Source organism: Meleagris gallopavo, chromosome 11 (assembly GCF_905368555.1).
Source record: "Meleagris gallopavo chromosome 11, MGAL_WU_HG_1.1, whole genome shotgun sequence".
Taxonomy (NCBI): domain Eukaryota; kingdom Metazoa; phylum Chordata; class Aves; order Galliformes; family Phasianidae; genus Meleagris; species Meleagris gallopavo.
Genome location: NC_139414.1, coordinates 18,087,162 through 18,104,286, shown reverse-complemented (window position 1 = coordinate 18,104,286; position 17,125 = coordinate 18,087,162). Strand labels below are relative to the sequence as shown.

General features: G+C 38.5%; 2 long non-coding RNA genes across 2 annotated transcripts in view; one reads left to right on the top strand and one right to left on the bottom strand.

Annotated features, from left to right (window-relative positions):
• The window catches only part of LOC116217062 (uncharacterized), a 39,380-nt gene that overhangs the window by 2,113 nt on the left and 20,142 nt on the right, over window positions 1-17,125 (top strand). The gene's annotated exons all lie outside the window — the stretch shown is intronic.
• LOC146543651 (uncharacterized) lies at window positions 8,533-16,373 on the bottom strand. Its single transcript, XR_014885552.1, has 3 exons — window positions 16,102-16,373; window positions 15,907-16,009; window positions 8,533-9,814 (listed from the first exon to the last, which is right to left on the bottom strand). It is a non-coding gene; the product is annotated as an uncharacterized LOC146543651 (long non-coding RNA).

The window sequence follows — 17,125 nt, the reverse complement described above, 5'->3', positions numbered from 1 at the left end:
TAATCTGTTCAAATATGCATCACCTAGAAGCTCAAACTTTTTCTTTAGCTGTGGAGCTCCTTCTTTAGATGTTCTTTGTCTGGCCAAGGTAACATTTCTGTGGTTAGAACAAACCATTTTTTTTTTCCACCACAGAATCAGAGCTTTTTCCCTACTATGACGTTTTATTTGCTTGTGTACGTATATATATAAACATACATGTATGTACGATCTGTTTATCAGGAGAATGCAATGTAATATGAAGTCATTGATAGATGGCTCTGAATGCGCATTCAGAGCCACCTACCCGTGTGAATGGGATCCCTGTGAGTCACATGCCTGTGCACATCCCTCCCTGATTTGCTGTCCTGTAAATCAAGGGTCACAACACTTGCCTGAAGACACGAGTAATTAATCACGTTGAAATCTGGAGTTAGCTCTGGTTGTGAAATACAGAACACAAATTGAATATTCATCTTTAAGATACTGATGATATTTAGCAAGAAAAAACAATACCTTCTCCTCCCTTTAATTTTCTTTTAATGGTTTTCATGTGCTTTAACTACATTGCCGAGGTGATCGATAGTGCCGTTAGAATCAGCCGTGGAAACTGTCGTAGTAGCGAGGAAACTACGTATCCTCTTTCAGTAACTCTATGATGTGTTTTCCTGCTTATAGAGTCCTGGAAACTTTCTTGTGCCTCAAATATGCATCGGCTGCTTATGTCAGTAGAGTATGCTTGGCTGGCACGGATGGGCAGGGAACTAGGAGAGGTCGTTTTTGGTTGTATGGTCTCTGTAAAGCAAAAATGCACTCGGGATCTCACAGCCCGGGCTAAGTACTGGAGAGCACTACTGCAATTGACCGTCTATTAAGGATTTGTTGGTCAGCTGGAGTCTTGAAGGGAAAGAAGCAATGCAAATTTGAATACCTGAAGTCACAAAGTAACCAAATGACGTTTCCTGAACTGAGTTTGTTGTGGTTTCTTGTAGAAATGTGCTTGTAGTTCTGAGAGAACCTGAGCAGCACAGAATATATACAGAATCCAGAGATAAATGTGAGAATATACCGTTATTAGTTTATTGTATGGTTTGAAGACTATATCCTGGCTTTGTTGACGAGTTTTTGCTTTTAACTCAGATTGGTTGACTCTGTACTCTATGCTACCGAGTGCGGCATTCCTCCCTTACATAAAGCCCCAGGATTGGGCCATCAGTGTTAGTCTGTGGTTTCTGCTTGAAAATGAAAGGGAAATGCCATCCATAGATATGCGTGTGGGGAAAGAAATAGAGGTTGAATTGGCAGAATTGTTGGGTTTGCTCCATTGTTCACTTCTGTTCTTGAGATTCTCAGTTTGCTAATTTCCATGTAAATAGGATTAATTTATGGGAGACCTTGAGAGAGGCTGAATATCCAAGTTGTATGAGACTGAGCAGAAAACCTACAGCATCTCTGTGTGTGACATTAATGAGATCGCTATAAGAATCCTTTCTCAGTTTGGGGTGTTCAGACTTCAAGGTGGATGTTGAAGTCAAAAAATTTGGAGAAGAACTGCAAGAATGAAGAAAAGCTGCAAATGGTTCCAGAGGGAGAAATTCCAAGAGCTCAGTATGTTAAATATTATCAGAGAGAAAGACAAGGAGAACTTTGAAATGTTGAAGTGTGTGCGTTGTGAACAGAAATTCTATGATAAAGCAGAGAATGACGGCATAAGAAGATCCATTGGCTGAAATGAACCAGGGGCCCTAGCAGAAGAAGTGAGAAACACACCTTCAGAGTTATTATGAAGATAATTTACTGCAGGTTATGGTGGGGCATTCATCAATGGGAAATTTTTAATCAAATGTGGTATTTTTCCTTTAAGATCTACGTCAGTAGAAATTAACTGTGGGTCTATGACTGTATTCTGGAGAACTCAGAGCAGATCACGGTAGTGGTCTTTGTGTGTTTTAACATATGAATCAATATCTAAATACGTATATATGGTTCTGTATTAAACAGGTTACTGTTTAAAACAGAGCTAATAATCAACTCTATGTAAAATGTCTAAAATAAATGGAGACAGTGGATCTACTTGCTTAAGATGTCTGTACTGCAGATTGAACACTGCTAAATCATGTTTGCAACAAAATCCTTCAGCAAAGGAAAGATCTCATTACTGTCAGTCCTGGATGTTGGCTAGTGGTAGAACATGTCTGGTGCTGTGATTCTTTAAAGGCATGAAAGTACAATGGATATAATGATGGTTGAAGTCCAGAATCTGAAAGAAATGTGAAATAAATTGAGCTGTCATGGAGTCATTCTCAGAAGAGAGCACTCAGGCTGCTTTAGAAAGCTGCTGAGCACACAGGCCGGATCACAGACGAGCCTGCTGTGTGTGTGGGGAGGAAATTATTGCAGGGAGGGATTTGCAGATCCTGCAGAGAATTCAGGAATATCTGTATTATAATGCATTAGCTCCTGCAGTGAAGAACTGGCAGGAATGTTCTGTGGTTTTGAGTGTGCTCAGCTTTACGTGCCTTCAGCAGAGGATACTTTCAGGTCTTTGGCTTAGTTGTATCCTAGACAGCATAGGGAGAAATAAAAGAATTTAAATCAGAATAGTAGAACTTCCTTTTGACGTTGAAGTTTGGCAGGAGGAGCTGAAGTGTGAATCACGTAAGATTTGTCTTGTATGGACTGCAGCTTCTGGGAGAAGATCTCAGGAATCAGCTTTCAATACAATAAGAACATTGTCAAAATAAATGAAAAGGACCCAAGCCAACCCACATCATTCAGTAAGGCTAGTCTTTTAGCATGAAGCCCTGAAGATATTGAAGCGGTGGCCAGAAGTCTGAATAGGAGGGCGAGATCTGGCTGGCCAACTCATATGTAGTGAGAACGGTTGTAGTACTGCAACAGATGAGAGCAGGGCAGTATTTGAAAGGAGTTTGGAGAACCTGAAGGTGACTGAGCTAACAAACTCTGTCACTTAATAGTAAGAAACTGTGCTGTAGAAAGTAGTTAGTGGTGTAAAAACCAGTGCAAGATAGAGGTATGAAGTACTGCCGAGAAAATAAAAAGGAACACTTTAATTACAGACAGTCCTGTGAGTGCATGTGCAGGGTGGAGATGTTTGCCCATGTGTTGTTTTTGTCTTTATGAAGTGCAAGCAATGTTATGTGTATTCATATTTTCCTTAAGTCCTGTTTTTTTCTGTATTATTTCTCATCTTAAGTATATATTTCGGCATTTTATGTTCCAAGTAGCTCTGCGTGGCCTGACCTTACCCACTATATAGTAAATTCTGTGGTAAAGGTGGCCTGAATTTATTTTACAGAGACAGATGTCTTTGTAATAAACTTAAACAAACAAACAAACAAAAAAAACTGTGAAAGAAAAATCTTTTAATGTATTGAATATCAGTTGGTGCAGGGTGAGTTTGGGGTTTGGAAGGGTTGACTTTCTCAAAACCAAAATGAGAAGTATCTGTAAAGTGATGGGTGAGAAATTCTTAAATATGTATATTTGAAGAAAACCACCTTAATATGAGCAATTTCCAAGTAGGCTTGGGTGTATTTATCTACCATTATGCTTCTTATGTTACAATGAATATGCTAAGTGCTATTCAGAATTATTTGGCCATATGTTCCTGTTTTTATGGAACTTCATTTTGTGGGCTCCTTATATAAATAATTATTCTCTTCATGATGGCATGTTTCAAGAGGAAGAGGAAAAAATGTTGTTTCAAATGTTATACCTTTTGCAAAGAGCAGATGGTGTTTGTGTGCGGGGCTTCAAGTAAATTTTAAACTTTGAAGATCCTATTTTCGTCCAGATTGTTTTAGGGAAATTAGTGTTTCTAGCTCTTCTGGAGTATACTAGGTTATATTACACCCTCTGTCAAGTGTGGTTTTAACACCAGTCCAGTGAAGGTGTGGAATTATGTCCTTGGGAGCTTTATTTCTATGTATTCATGTGCATTTGTGTAACGTGGATTTGTATCCAAGTGCATGTGAGAGTTGCTTGCTTAAAGCATGTTGTGCTTTTGCAAGATGGGACTGAGGTATGGCTGAATGATCTAATGTTTCCTGGATTTGTCTCCCTTTGGAAGATGGATATAACACTTCTGTGAGTCTTTGAGACCTTCAGCCACCACAGCTTGGAGAGCTGATGCAGGGCAGAGCAGTCTCTTGATGACAGGAGTCACCTCCTTCAACACCTTTGGATACATCCCCACCACTGTCACAATTAGTTCTCTATGATCAATTTGTCAGCTTTTGTAAGGAATAAATGTTACATTTACCAATGATTTTTTTTCCATCTTTTTTTCGAGTCATTCCTATATGTCTCTTAATGTGAAATCTGGAAGCCACTGGTTGTGCTAATCACGGGGAAAGAGGCAATCTGGCTGTTAAATCTCAGAGGAATTCATAGATGGGAAGTGTGGGCTGCATTAAAGCATCACATTATTAAATGTGCATTTTCTTAAGTGTCTGCTAACAGATTTACACAGATTTACATTTCTGAATCTCAGACATCATGCTGGGTGAATGTAAGGACAGGGATTGACGTGGTATTGCTGTCTAAATTAGTTTCAGTATTCCTTCAGTTCAGTTGATGTGGTGTGTATGTCACTTTGTTATTGTTTCTTTTTCTTTGAACAACTGTACTTGGGCACATGTAAAAACACATTCCTTTCAGTGAACTGCTTTAAGTAACTTGCTTTTAGAGCTGTTTAAGTGGGAACAAATCCATATGAACTCTTCTATGAAGTCAATTTCTTGCATTTATTCTTCCAAGAGCAACTGAAGGAGAGTTTAAAAATAAATAAATAAAAAATTCTGTAGATACACACTTCACAACTGTAACAAGTAAAGGATTACGATAGACTTGGAGAATATTGTAATCATGCTGTTGCTATGACTGTTGCTGTGGGAACAATTGCAGGGCATCTAGAGTATGAAGGAACTACCTATGAGCAGGAAATGGAAACCGCTGGGATCATCTATAAAAGTAAAATGTACTGCGCTCCTGACTAGAATAGCGGGCTGTATCGTGGAATCCCATTAAAATATTGGTGGATTCTCATATTCAGAGATGTCTGAGAATAGCAGAGCAAGAGAATGGTTGGCATAGAAGAGAGAGAACAGCTTGATCTGCTCAAGGAGAGGGCTATGATGCTGAGTGCTGCCTTCTGCATTCTGTGTGTCTGGTACAGTGAATTGGCTGAAAATAGAAGGGGCTGATTAAAAGGGGAGGACACTTATGCAGTGTCAGAAAGGTACCTCAGAACTTCTTGTTATTTAAGTACTGATGTGCTGCATTATTACATGTTTATACCTTGTCAATTAATAAAAGAAGCCTAGATAGTCTTGTATTATGTAAGCATTAAGCAAGGAATTCAAGTCTGATATTATTTTCAGGCTGAAGTTCCTGCCCAGAGCTGAGATTTGAGCTCATGTTCAACATGCTGAACTACTGCTTTTTGAGTCTTTTGACGTAGTCGTGGGGAAGTATGCAAAAGTATTCAGTTTTCATTTTTTCCCACCCCCCCCCCCCCCCCCCCCCAAGGATGGAATGAGAACAAATATAGAGATATCTTGACATCAAAATTGAATCTTTATTTTCCTACCTGCTATTCACGTGTATTGGATGATGCTCGATGAATATCTGTTGTTTGAAAACTAGGTATGTCTGGTACAAGCTAGAAGATTCTTGCCTTTTGACAAATAGCGAAGTAGCTTGCCAAGGCATTAGGGAGGACGTGGTGTTTCCAGGAAAAGAAGTGGTTTCATCTCTAGTTCTGCTCTGTTACCAGGTTTTTACTATTTCTTAGTAGAAGCCACAAGTCAGTAATCAAGAAAATCTCCATTTTACTTACACTTGTGCTACTTTTAATGCTTTGAAAATAAATATTTTTCAGACAAGACCTTTTCACTCTTCTACTTAGAAGAAAATAAAGCTTTTTTTCTTCTTGCTTTCTAGCAGTTGATTTTTATGGTGGGGCCCTGTTAATATTCAGCTTATCAAGCAGTGATTCTACATAGTTGGTTCTTAACTTGTTTTGCATATTAGAGCTTATAAGTTAGGAAAACTAGAAAATCTGTGAATCAATACTTTTGAAACTGTGAAAGCTGAAATTCACTAAAATTATGTGTGTGTTTTACAAGGGTTTCAGGTGTAAACCAGTTCTAAAAAACACATCTTTTTTTTTTTTTCTAAGGTCCCCCATAGTGGGGGGGGAGGAGGGCATAGTATGTATTTAAAGTTTTTTTTTTTTTTTTTTTTTCCATTAGTATTGTGAAGCTCTGTGCTGGATTTTTGAAACCAGAAACTCTCTGGGGCATAAGTTTTCCTGGGATGTGAGTTTAAACACAAGATATTTCTATGGCACAAATGTAATGGTGGTTTTAATTTCTTTTTTTGTTCCTTTTTAGTTGTAGAAAGAAAAACAGCGCTGTTTTATCTCATGCAGTAATGTACATCTGGCCCACAGGTATAGAAATCGAGCAGCTCAGAGTGTAGTGAATTGATGTGTAAAGTTATCTGTATCTTGGAGTGAGATGTATGTTTTTATGTACATAGTGGCTAAACTCAAAGCATGCAAGAATTTATTTGTGCTATCTTGGTCAGATAGATGGTCTTGTGGCTTCTGAATTTGAAAACAGGTCCAGAAATATCATAGACAATATGTATAGAATTTCTTTCACTTTCCTATTGCAAGAGGAATCATATGTTAAAGGGAGTGTACGTTTCTTATGGTGTATTGTTCTGAACTGTTATTTGAAAATAATGTGAAGTAGTTTGAGATGGGTCTCCTTTTTGAAATGGATATTAGTGTTTCTCTCCTATGCTGTATGTATAACACTAAGGTTACAAGTGTTTTATTGTCTGGCTGTTGCTAATAGACCAGCGTTCAATAGAGTTGTCTTCCCGTGTTAGTGTCTGAGAGATGTACTGACTGTATTAAAGGGTGGGGTGAGGTGTAAGGAAGCTATTAACCACTCTTCCTTCTGGAAAAGTGCTTCTTTTCCAATACACAAAAGGAAAGGGGAAAAAAAAAAAAAGGCAAAGTGAATAGCAAACTGTAGATTAATTATTTTAAGTGAAATACTTGTAATGTTTATGGTAAGAGTGATGGAGCACTGGAACAAGCTGCCCTGAGAGGCTGTGGTGTCCTTCAATGGAGGTATTCCAGACTTGTCTGCATGCCTACCTGTGCGACCTGTTGTAGGGAACCTGCTTTGGCAGGGAGTTGGACTCGATGATGTCTTGAGATCCCTTCCAACTCCTGGAATTGTGTGATTCTGTGATCCATGCAGATTTGATGTTTCCTATGTCATTCAGGTGTAAATGGGGCAATTTGAAAAGCTTGTATTCCTGTTCTCTTTTTTTTGAGACCAAGTACATTTTTCAAAAGCAGTAGTGATGCTGAAGACGATGTTCTGTATCCTTGTGTTCAGTCTTGCTTGTTTTTAATTATAAATAGCATTTCCAGTTGTATATGTACTGAGAAGCCAAGCCTTTTTTCTGCTGGATGCTTGGTGTGATTGGGTTTTGAAGTCCAATTTTGTCTATGTTTAACAGAGACGCTTCTTGTTCGTTTTTGGTTGAAAGGAGCTAATTAATGACACTTCTGGAAAGATAAGTGCTACCAAAAATAAAAGGGGGAAAAATTTTCTTGACCTTTAGTGCTTAATAATTTTTAGTATCAATTTGAAAGTCTGAAAATCACTGATGTCCTGGGAAGGCATAAAAGTACTATTGTAGAAGATATATCAAAGTAATGCAGTTTTTCAGAATTGAAATAAATGTGATTTAAAGGGGAACAGTTGAGGTACTCTGATCTTAAAGCCATATTAGTGGAAATGTGCTGTTTTATTCTGCTAGAATACTTGCAGTTACGCTATTGGTGCTGGAATAAATTAACTGAAAGTTGTAGGAAAACTTTGGAGATCATTATTATAGTGTACTGTATAGAATATTAATCCTCTCATTGTATACCCACTGTGTTGGGGAAATTCCATCTAAAAGCCTCTCTTCAGTTACCTTGTGAAGTGCAAAGTATGCCAACCTGCTATTAGAACTACCCCTATTTAGTGGAGAGTAAGAAAAAAAAAAAGAAAAGAAAAAAAAAAATACATATATATGTTCTTTGAAACTCTTAGAAGGAAATTGGCTTAGTGTGCCATGGGCTGCATCTCACAGACTGGCTCAAAGTGCAGGCTGACCCTTATCCTGATTTGCTCAGTGTAAACCTGGTGAGTGCTTTACAAACAAAAGCAAACCAGCGATCTGGGGAAAAAAAAGAGTTCATTCACTGATAGAAATCTAGACATAGGAATCTGCTTTATGAGCTAAATTAGCTCTACCTGGGCATGTTCAGTATGCGCTAAGAAATTCCTTAGTTTACAAGAGCAAATGTAAATATTGTCTCTGTCTTTTCTGGCAAACTTACTGAAATCCAGTCTTTTTTTAAGCCTTAATTTCTGGTAGCTGTATGGGCCCTGACTGCATGACTGCAGTAGTGTATGTGTGTGGTTTCAGAACTTTGAATCCTGGCTATTTTGATACAGCAGTGAGGGTCTTCAGTGGTCTTGGCTCTATTTTGTTAGCTATTGCAGCATGTTAGAGTGCCAGTGGAAAACTGGATTGATGGGGGTACAGAACTTGCAGGATTATGTGCTCACGTGTGATAAACAGCTTGAAACTTTATTTTCTGATTAGTATTCCTTCAGTGGTTTACAGGTTAATACTGCCAAAAAAAAAAATAAAAAATAGCCCCACTAATGGAGATTTATCTGAAGTCAACTACTTCTGAAAATATTTTCATTATCAACCTGGTGCATTTCTGTTATTTAAGTATGAAAATCTTGTCTAGATTTTCTTAAAAATAAGATACCATTTGAAAAGGAGAGAGTGGGAAGTTTTGTCTTGTTATAAGCTGAAAATTATACAGGTTAGGCTTGATATTGAGTACTTTAAAAGAAGAAGGTTTAAATTCTTGAATGTATTGGCATTGTAGAAACCAAAGGTCAGGTTCAGTTAAAAAAAAAAAAAAATAATAAATAAATTAAAAATTCCAGCACAGGAAGTTGGAATGCATTTTTATTACATTCTTTCCTTTAGGAGTTGCTTTCTGATTTGGATTCCTAGTGAGAATTTGTGTAGATTTTATGCAGAAATAACAGTCAAGAATAATTGATTTCAACTTGATACATATTTTTTGTGATTTGTACATAAGAATTTGAGCTTTAGAAAGGGCTGTTAGAATTCCAAACTTTATTCCCTAGAACTCTACATGCACTATCAAGTTTCACTTCTTTTTACACAAGGTCTCTGCTTGGTAACAGGGATATTGCCAAATAGCTGCAGCTCCACAAATCTAATTTATGTCTATTCTCATCCAAGATGTCTGTTTTGAGTCCATTGGACTTGAGGTCAGGCCTGCTGCAAATTTGATGACTTGAAGAGAATGAATTTGGTGGGAAAAATGCTTTCAAACACTGTTTTGTATTGCTGTTCAACTAATGCAGTCTTGACTAATACAGGTTAGTTGCTTTCTATTTATTAATATTTACTTTATTTATACTTATATAATATTCATAAATGTGACAAGACAAAGAAACAAGGTCACGTCAGCTATAGCAAGAGTTTGTTTGTTTGGTCTGAATATCCTGGTTTGAATGTGAAGGCTGAAAGTGGATAATTATGGAGGCAACGATACCTTTTGTCAGACAGTGTTAATAACCCCTGGACTGTAACTGTAGTAGCAATATCAGAGCGTCTTCAGCTTCACGTGAACTATGGCTTGTTGATGATACCTTTCACTGTGACTTTGTGTTTCTGGGTCCTGATAGATAAAAAAAAAAAAAAATTAACATAAGCCAGCAGTGTGTGCTTGCAGCCCAGGAGGCCAATGGTGTCCTGAGCTGTTTCAGAAGGGAGTTGGCCTGCAGGGTGAGGGCTGTGATTGTCTCCCACTACTCTGCCCTCATGAGACTCCATCTGGTGTGTTGTATCCAGATCTGGGGCCCTTGATGCAGGATTGAAGTTAAGCTGATGATCAGAAGGCTGGACCACATCTCCTGCAAAGATGGGCTGAAGGAGCTGGGCTCATTTAGTCCAGAGAAGAGAAGGCTGGGGGGGAGATGTTGTTGGGGGGGGAGAGGGGGGCTTCCAATTTTTAAAGGGAGTTTATGGACATAAGGGAAATCAACTTTTTACAGGGGTAGATAGTGATGGGACAAGAGCGAATAGTTTTAAGCTAAAGGAAAAAAGGTTTAGATGAGTTTTTCAGAGGAAGATTTTCAGTGAGAGGGTGTTGAAATGCTGGAGCGGGTTGCCAGAGAGGTTGTGGTTTCCCCGTCCTTGCAAGTGTTTGAGGCCAGGTTGCATGGAACCCTGATTCTTGAGGTCTCTTCGAACCCAGGCCATTCTATGATGATTTGGCTTATCCCCACAATGCTTCCTCTAGCATAAGCTCTAACTTGAATAGTAGTAATAGGAAACGTTTCTTGATAATGAGAAAAGCTGTTAAATTAGGAAGGCAATTTGGAGCCAAATGCACTTAGTCATGTCTAGGGAATACCTTCTTTTAGAATATAGTGATCAATAGCATTTAAAAGAAAAAAAAAAAAAACCCACCACCAACAAAAAAGCAAACAAAACTCCTAGTTTAAGAGAAATGGCTAATTTACTACAGCTATAATTTTGATTGTAAAATAGAGGCTCAATGAGACCGCATTAGCTCATTCCCACTTGACATAATGATGTACAAGTTGTACAACTGTCTGTTAGCCCATGGGAGATCTCGTAAGTTCTAAGACAAGAACTGTTCTTGGAGCACTGAAGGGATCTTTTCTTAGCAGTAATGCTTTTATACTTAGAAGGTAACCCAACTTGTAACGACTGCTTGTATTTTTATCTTGATAGAATGGAGTGAAAGGGAAGAAATCTCTTTGTAAAAATCCTTCACCACTATCTCCATAATCTTTACTTGAGTGAGCATCAGCCAAGTGAGAAAATGAAAAATTATAACCTGCCAAGCACCAGTGGCAGACTGAAATGAAAAAATTGCAAGTTAATAACAGTGATACCTCAGAAAAATTTGCTGGCCAATTTAACATTGCTTTATCCAAGGTCACATCTTACAGCTGATTATTTTTAGTAATTTGCAGATGAGGACTTTCTACATTTCTCATGACAAGTCAAGATCAGGGAAATGTCAGGTATAGTTTAAAACTCAAGGTTATCAATCTTTTCAAATCAAAAGTAAATCATATTCCCTGCTTATTTGCTTAAGACTGGGCATGGAAATAATTTCCACTGTAGTGAAGTGGAAAGTCTACGCTATCCTTTATGGCAGCGATAAAGTCAATGTAACATGAAAACTCACAGTGGAGTGAGGTTGACTAGGGGATTGAAAGTAAGAGAAATAAAAGAAAAAAACTTGGCAGCATTTCCTCTAGAGTAGGTTCTTGCCAGCGTGACTGTGATGATTTCAGAAGTCTTAAAGAGATTATGTTGTATGTTTTCTACATTTTGTAAAGTATGTGAGCCTACTGTGAACAAATGTGCAAGACATTCTATAAGCAGAGTCATGTGAAATATAACTCAAGCACTTTACTGGAATCCAAAGTGTAAAAATCATTGGTGACCTGCAGCAGCACTCAGCTTCCTTCAGTACGATCTACACAATCATCCTAACATTGAGTAGTGAACCATGCTACAACACTTGCAAAGCATTGATGTGCTGTCATATATTTCAAGGTAGACCACTCTTCATCAAATAGAATACATTATTATTTTTCATGGAAACTTCTGCTCTAGGCCTGTGGTCTGAAGGGCTGTACAATTGGAAGGTCTCTATGCTTGTGTTTTATGTGATTCTGTGGCCTTTTTGTGAAGGGTATGAAATAACCTGGTATGCTTGAAAGTACGCAGTGGTAGTTCTTTACAGAGAGAGTGGTGAGGTGCTGGAACAGCTGCCCAGAGAGGCTGTGGATGCCCTATCCCTGGAGGTGCTCAAGGCCGGGTTGGATGGGGCCCTGGGCAGCCTAGTCTAGTATGAAATGGGCAGGTTGGTGGCCCTGCCTGTGGTTGGGGAGTTGGGGATTAATGATCCTTGCGGTCCCTTCCAAGCCATTCTATGATTCTGCAGTTGAAGGGACTTTGTTCTGGTGGTTCAGAAATCATTTGCTACTGAAAAGCTGTTGAACCAACAGGAGTGCAGAGAGTGTTTGGTATGTTAAGTGAAGGGCATTTCTTGCTTGAAGGCTGCCAGAGCACCCTGTTTGTATTTGCCCTGTTCTCTTACCGTAGAGGTCTTTTCTGTCTGTGAAATAGTAAGCATTCACTCTTACTCATGCATGAGTGAGCTTTGTAGACTAGTGTGATGCTGTGTTGAGATGCCAAAGTGTTGCTGGAGTGCTTTCCAAGAATAAACGGCTTATTATCTTGCAAATGCTTTCATTGGCAATCTTTAATGGTGACGGTGGTTGGAAGTGTGGGTTTAAGTCTCAGCCTCTAGAACCAACTGTAGTGGGTATTTGCTGAGTAGGAATTTGAATTGCCAGCTGTGTTTCCCAGCTTTCTCTACGAGCTTCCTGTCAGATCACTCTTGTCAGATCTCAGAAGCCAAAGAGGACAAGATTGCAGCTTGAGCTGTTTACTTTTTCTAGCTGTCAGGCGATGCATCATGTTGAGTTAGTCCAAGAGCCCTTATCTAATGCTCGCCATGATGAAACTGAATATATCAGTCAACACTTATTTCAGTAAATGTAAAGGAATGTGAAAATTCTCCTGACAACCTTTGTCCATTTTATTATCTAATTTTCATCGTGAAACTGTACCATAGTTTGCATATTTCCTCAAACTTTGTAGCCTGTCCTTGTTTGTATACATCAGCCTTATGCCTTTGTACACGTCAGCAGTTCTCCCCTCCCAAACCAAGTCTCCGTTCAAGGCATTGTGTCCATCTACTGTGTTCCAGCAGGAGAAAGCTGAATCCCCACTGAGACCAGGATGCTGTAGATGGCAGCTCTCTGGCCTTAAGAACAGAAGTTTGAAGGATTAAGACTTCAGACTCAATATTTTTCTACCCTGTTATTTTTCTTCCTTGGAGTATCTGTTCTGATAGGGCAAGTTCTGTTCTGAGATGAACAGGGCAGCGATTGGGTTATGTTTTTGTGCAGAGAACATGTGCGTGTCCCTCAGCTGAACTATGCAGATCTTTTTCCATTTGCGTGAAGACTGCTTTCTATTTATCCAGGAAAGTATGTCTGCATTTGTACTTCTGCACAAGTATAGATGCTCTCATATACACACCCTTTATCTGGTTGCAGTTCTTAATGCCACTGTTTTGTCTTTAGCCAAATGCTGCTAATAGGCTCTACAAGGGAACTTTTGGGCAGTGATTCACTTCACAGTGAAAGTGTATGTAGTAGAAATGGACTTGGCCAAGGCAAAAGAGAGAGAAGTAAGGTTAAAACAAGTATTTGGGCCTCTTTAAAGACTGCTCAGAGTAAATTAAGATCACTTCACACATTAATATTTTAGAATACAGTCACAAAGCTGTGTAGTGTTCCTGTAGAAGTCTTCTAGAATACTATGCAACTATTAAATTATAGAGCCTATATATTATGGCAAATATAATTGTATGAGGGTTCTTGATTTGGGATTATTTGAAGGATTCTGATTGTTCCCTTTCATTGATCCTTGTGGGCTCAAAACTTAGATGAAAACTTAGACTTACTTTTTTGTTTTGCTTCCTTTTGAAAATGTTTCAAAGTAACTCACCCTGCAGTCATACTTCTATAGATATTTTTCTGCTGGGTCTGTTATTTTCAGAGACTGATAAAGGTAAATGATGGGAGAGATTAATAACTGCTTGAAAATAGGCTCCTTTTTTGAACCTTTTGTGCCTGTTATTGGTATGTGTGAAAGGTGTTCCCAGGCTAAATAATCCTTTGTCAACAGAGAGCATAATGCATTCTGGCAACACTTAAAATTGTAGTACTTTTGTAACAGTTACCCTAGTACTTCATTTTGGTATTGCTGGGGGATTATATCGGCATGATATAGTTAATTGAAAATAGCATGCTTCGCTTTGTGCTGATCTGGAAGCATTTATTGGGCTTAAGAACAAATGTATTTACTTCTCAGGTAAACAAATATTTAAATAACATGACAGGAGAATGCAACATGCAAGTGATGCTAAAATGCATCCACATAATTATGCAACTAATTTTCTCCAAGTTACAGGCAGAGCAGTTGCGAGAGATGCAGAGCGTTCCGTTGTTTATTCAACAGATCAGAGTAAAATGGCCATAAGATCTGAATCATTGGGAATCCGCTGGCCTCTGTGTCCTCAGACTCCTGTGCTGTTACTGCCTTCCTTCTGTAGGACTATACAGCTTTGTCCCAGGTGAGGCTTCAGCCCATTATTTCCATCGAACACAGGAATAGATCTCACAGCATTTTGCAGTTGCCTGTTAGGTTGCTTTTGCCTCTGTTTACCCTGTCACCAACTGACGAAACTCTCCCACTCCTCTGACAAAGATGACTGAACTTCTCTGAGTGCAACTAAAGACACTTGGTTAATATGAAGCAACAAAAGCTCAGATAGGAAGAACATCTTTATGGGAGACAAGGATGAAGATAATGGGGAGGTGGTTTGGCATGAATGAGAAGTTAGATGCAACCTTACAAGCGAAAGCAACAGAAGTTAAAATGGTGAATGGGTGTGACCTGCTTGTATTAAAATCAAGTTTGTAAAGTAAAACTAAAATAAATGCAGTGTTTTCCTGTGAACCTAGGAAACCTTTTGAGTAGAGTGCATTTTTTTTTTTGAGGTTAAACTACCCTGATAAAAACAGTTTCTTTGCACGTTGTCTAGATTGGTAGTTTGATCAGTCAGTCTCGGAGAGAAGCCTGAAACTTACACGATCATCATATTTGTGTGCTGGACTTGGTTTCATGTTTTGTTTTGCCAGAGAGAAGAAAGAGCTGTGGTCAGTACTGTATGGGATAGGAATGAGCTGTCAGAAGCATGTTGTCAGCACCAGATTTTTCTCTTTTCTTTACACTAGTAATGTTATCACAAAAAATGCTTAAAATCACAGCTAAAAATATTGTCCAAAGTGTGAAACAACTGATACTTCTTAAACCACTGGTTGCTAATATACAGCAATTGTGAGCTGAAATACAGCTGGCCGTGAAAGAATTTTTAGTGCGTGGAAATCACTAAGTGTTGCATGAGGTTTTTTTTTCTTTTCCTGTATGTTGGCTTTGGGAAGGCTTCTGCGTAACAGCTCTGTGTAATGACTGATGCTAACATCTGACACAGCCAGTACTGGCTGTGCTGAGCTGTGCAGTGGTCATTCTGCACTTAAATTATATTGAACTACTCATTTGTCTTAATCTGTTAATAGCCATCTCTTTAGGGACTAAATTTTAACAATGCAATGTTAGTTTCTGTGTTTTTTGTGTTAAGGGTTAAATGTATTATTAAATAAAAATCAGAAGTTAGTAAAGAATGAAATTGCATTACATAAAAGTACTCATGAAAAGTTGAAGAATGGAAAAAATGCTTTCCTCTAGATGTCTGCTTCCTTTCTCTGCCTTTTTAAATATTTAAGCACATTCTTTACATAATACTTAAGCTTTCAAGCCAAAGTTACGGGTTGCCTTAGCCAGACTTGAATCTGAAAATGAGACCCAAACCAGGACAATAACAAAATGACACAAAGATTGACTATACTGTACTTGCTGGATGAAGTGAAAACTGCTAAAATATTAAATCCTATATCCTGGGATTTCACTGCCTGCTGGAACTAATCTCATTAACTTAAAACCACCTGAGGCTTAAGAGAGATATACACTGCCGTGTGAAATTATATTTATCTCATCCTAGGGGGAAATCCTTTCCCTCCCCCAGCTTACCTTACTTTTGACTTCGCTTTTCTTGCGTTACCGGGTCGTTTCTCCCCCATGGGAAAGTTGTCATAGCTCACAGCAACACAATTACTGCAGTTGAAATTCAGCACTGTATAAATGGTGAGATCATTGTTGAAGTTTGTTTTCTTTAGGAAGTTCTTTAAGACGTAAAAGAAGATTGGTAAAACAATACTGCCTTACGTTAGCAGTTCACTTAGATAGCATTGCTCCGGAGTTAAAGACAAAGATTCTGGAACTAGGAAAACAACTCATAGGAAACGAAATAATTGGTTTTCTTTAACCACAAACATCTTAAGAGGGTGAGTGATTCTGATAGTTGGTGCGTGGATGTAGAAATTTCAAATTCAGCCTTAGATCCAGTGAGCATTGCCAGTTAGAGCTTTGTAAATGTGTGGTTGAACCCAAATCTCTATTCAGTATTAAAATTCAACCAGTGGAAATGTTCCCACTGACATTACAGGACTTGGGGTGAGGCCTTATCTGATACCCTTGTTAGGCTTTGCAACAAGGCAAGATGACCTTGTGCAAGTGCCTTTTACTGTTTGTCTACTCACAGGAAAAAAAAAAAATAAATAGGCTTCAAGTTATCCATTAAACAGCTCAATCAGGAAGGATATTCAGAAATCTACTGTTAAAGCTCTTAAAAACTAACAGCCTCATCTGAAGCAGCATGCTGAAAGTCTGTAGAGAAGTCATTTGGTTGGTGAACCTGGCTGCCAGTACCCTGCTTCCAGAAGGTAGCCCAGGGCATAAGTGTGCTGTGGAGTAATGCTACTTGCAGCTCTGTTGAAGAGCCCTAATGCAGCACCCTCCAGTGAGTCTGTAGCTGACACAAACTGGTGAGATGCGATGTGGGTCTTATGGTGGGCAGTGAAATAGAGAGGCTGATTTTTTTTTTTTTTTTCCTTGAGATAAGAAACGTCTGATCTGCAAAACCGAGCGTTTATTTCTGAGATCCTGTACAATTTCAAGGGTCTGTGGATTTGAGTAACAAATGCATCAAAGTTCACCGTTAGTTTTGACTTACTTTGAGCTAATAACTTAGTTAACAACCAACTGTTTAAAATGTCCTGTATTGAAGGCTTGTGTATAGGTACAACAATAGAGTTGTAATTGTTGTAAAGAGCAATTAAAGTAATAAGGCGTAATATAAGGTTCACTTTCTTACTCATCCTTCTGGTATGAATGGAGAGCAGGATAGAGA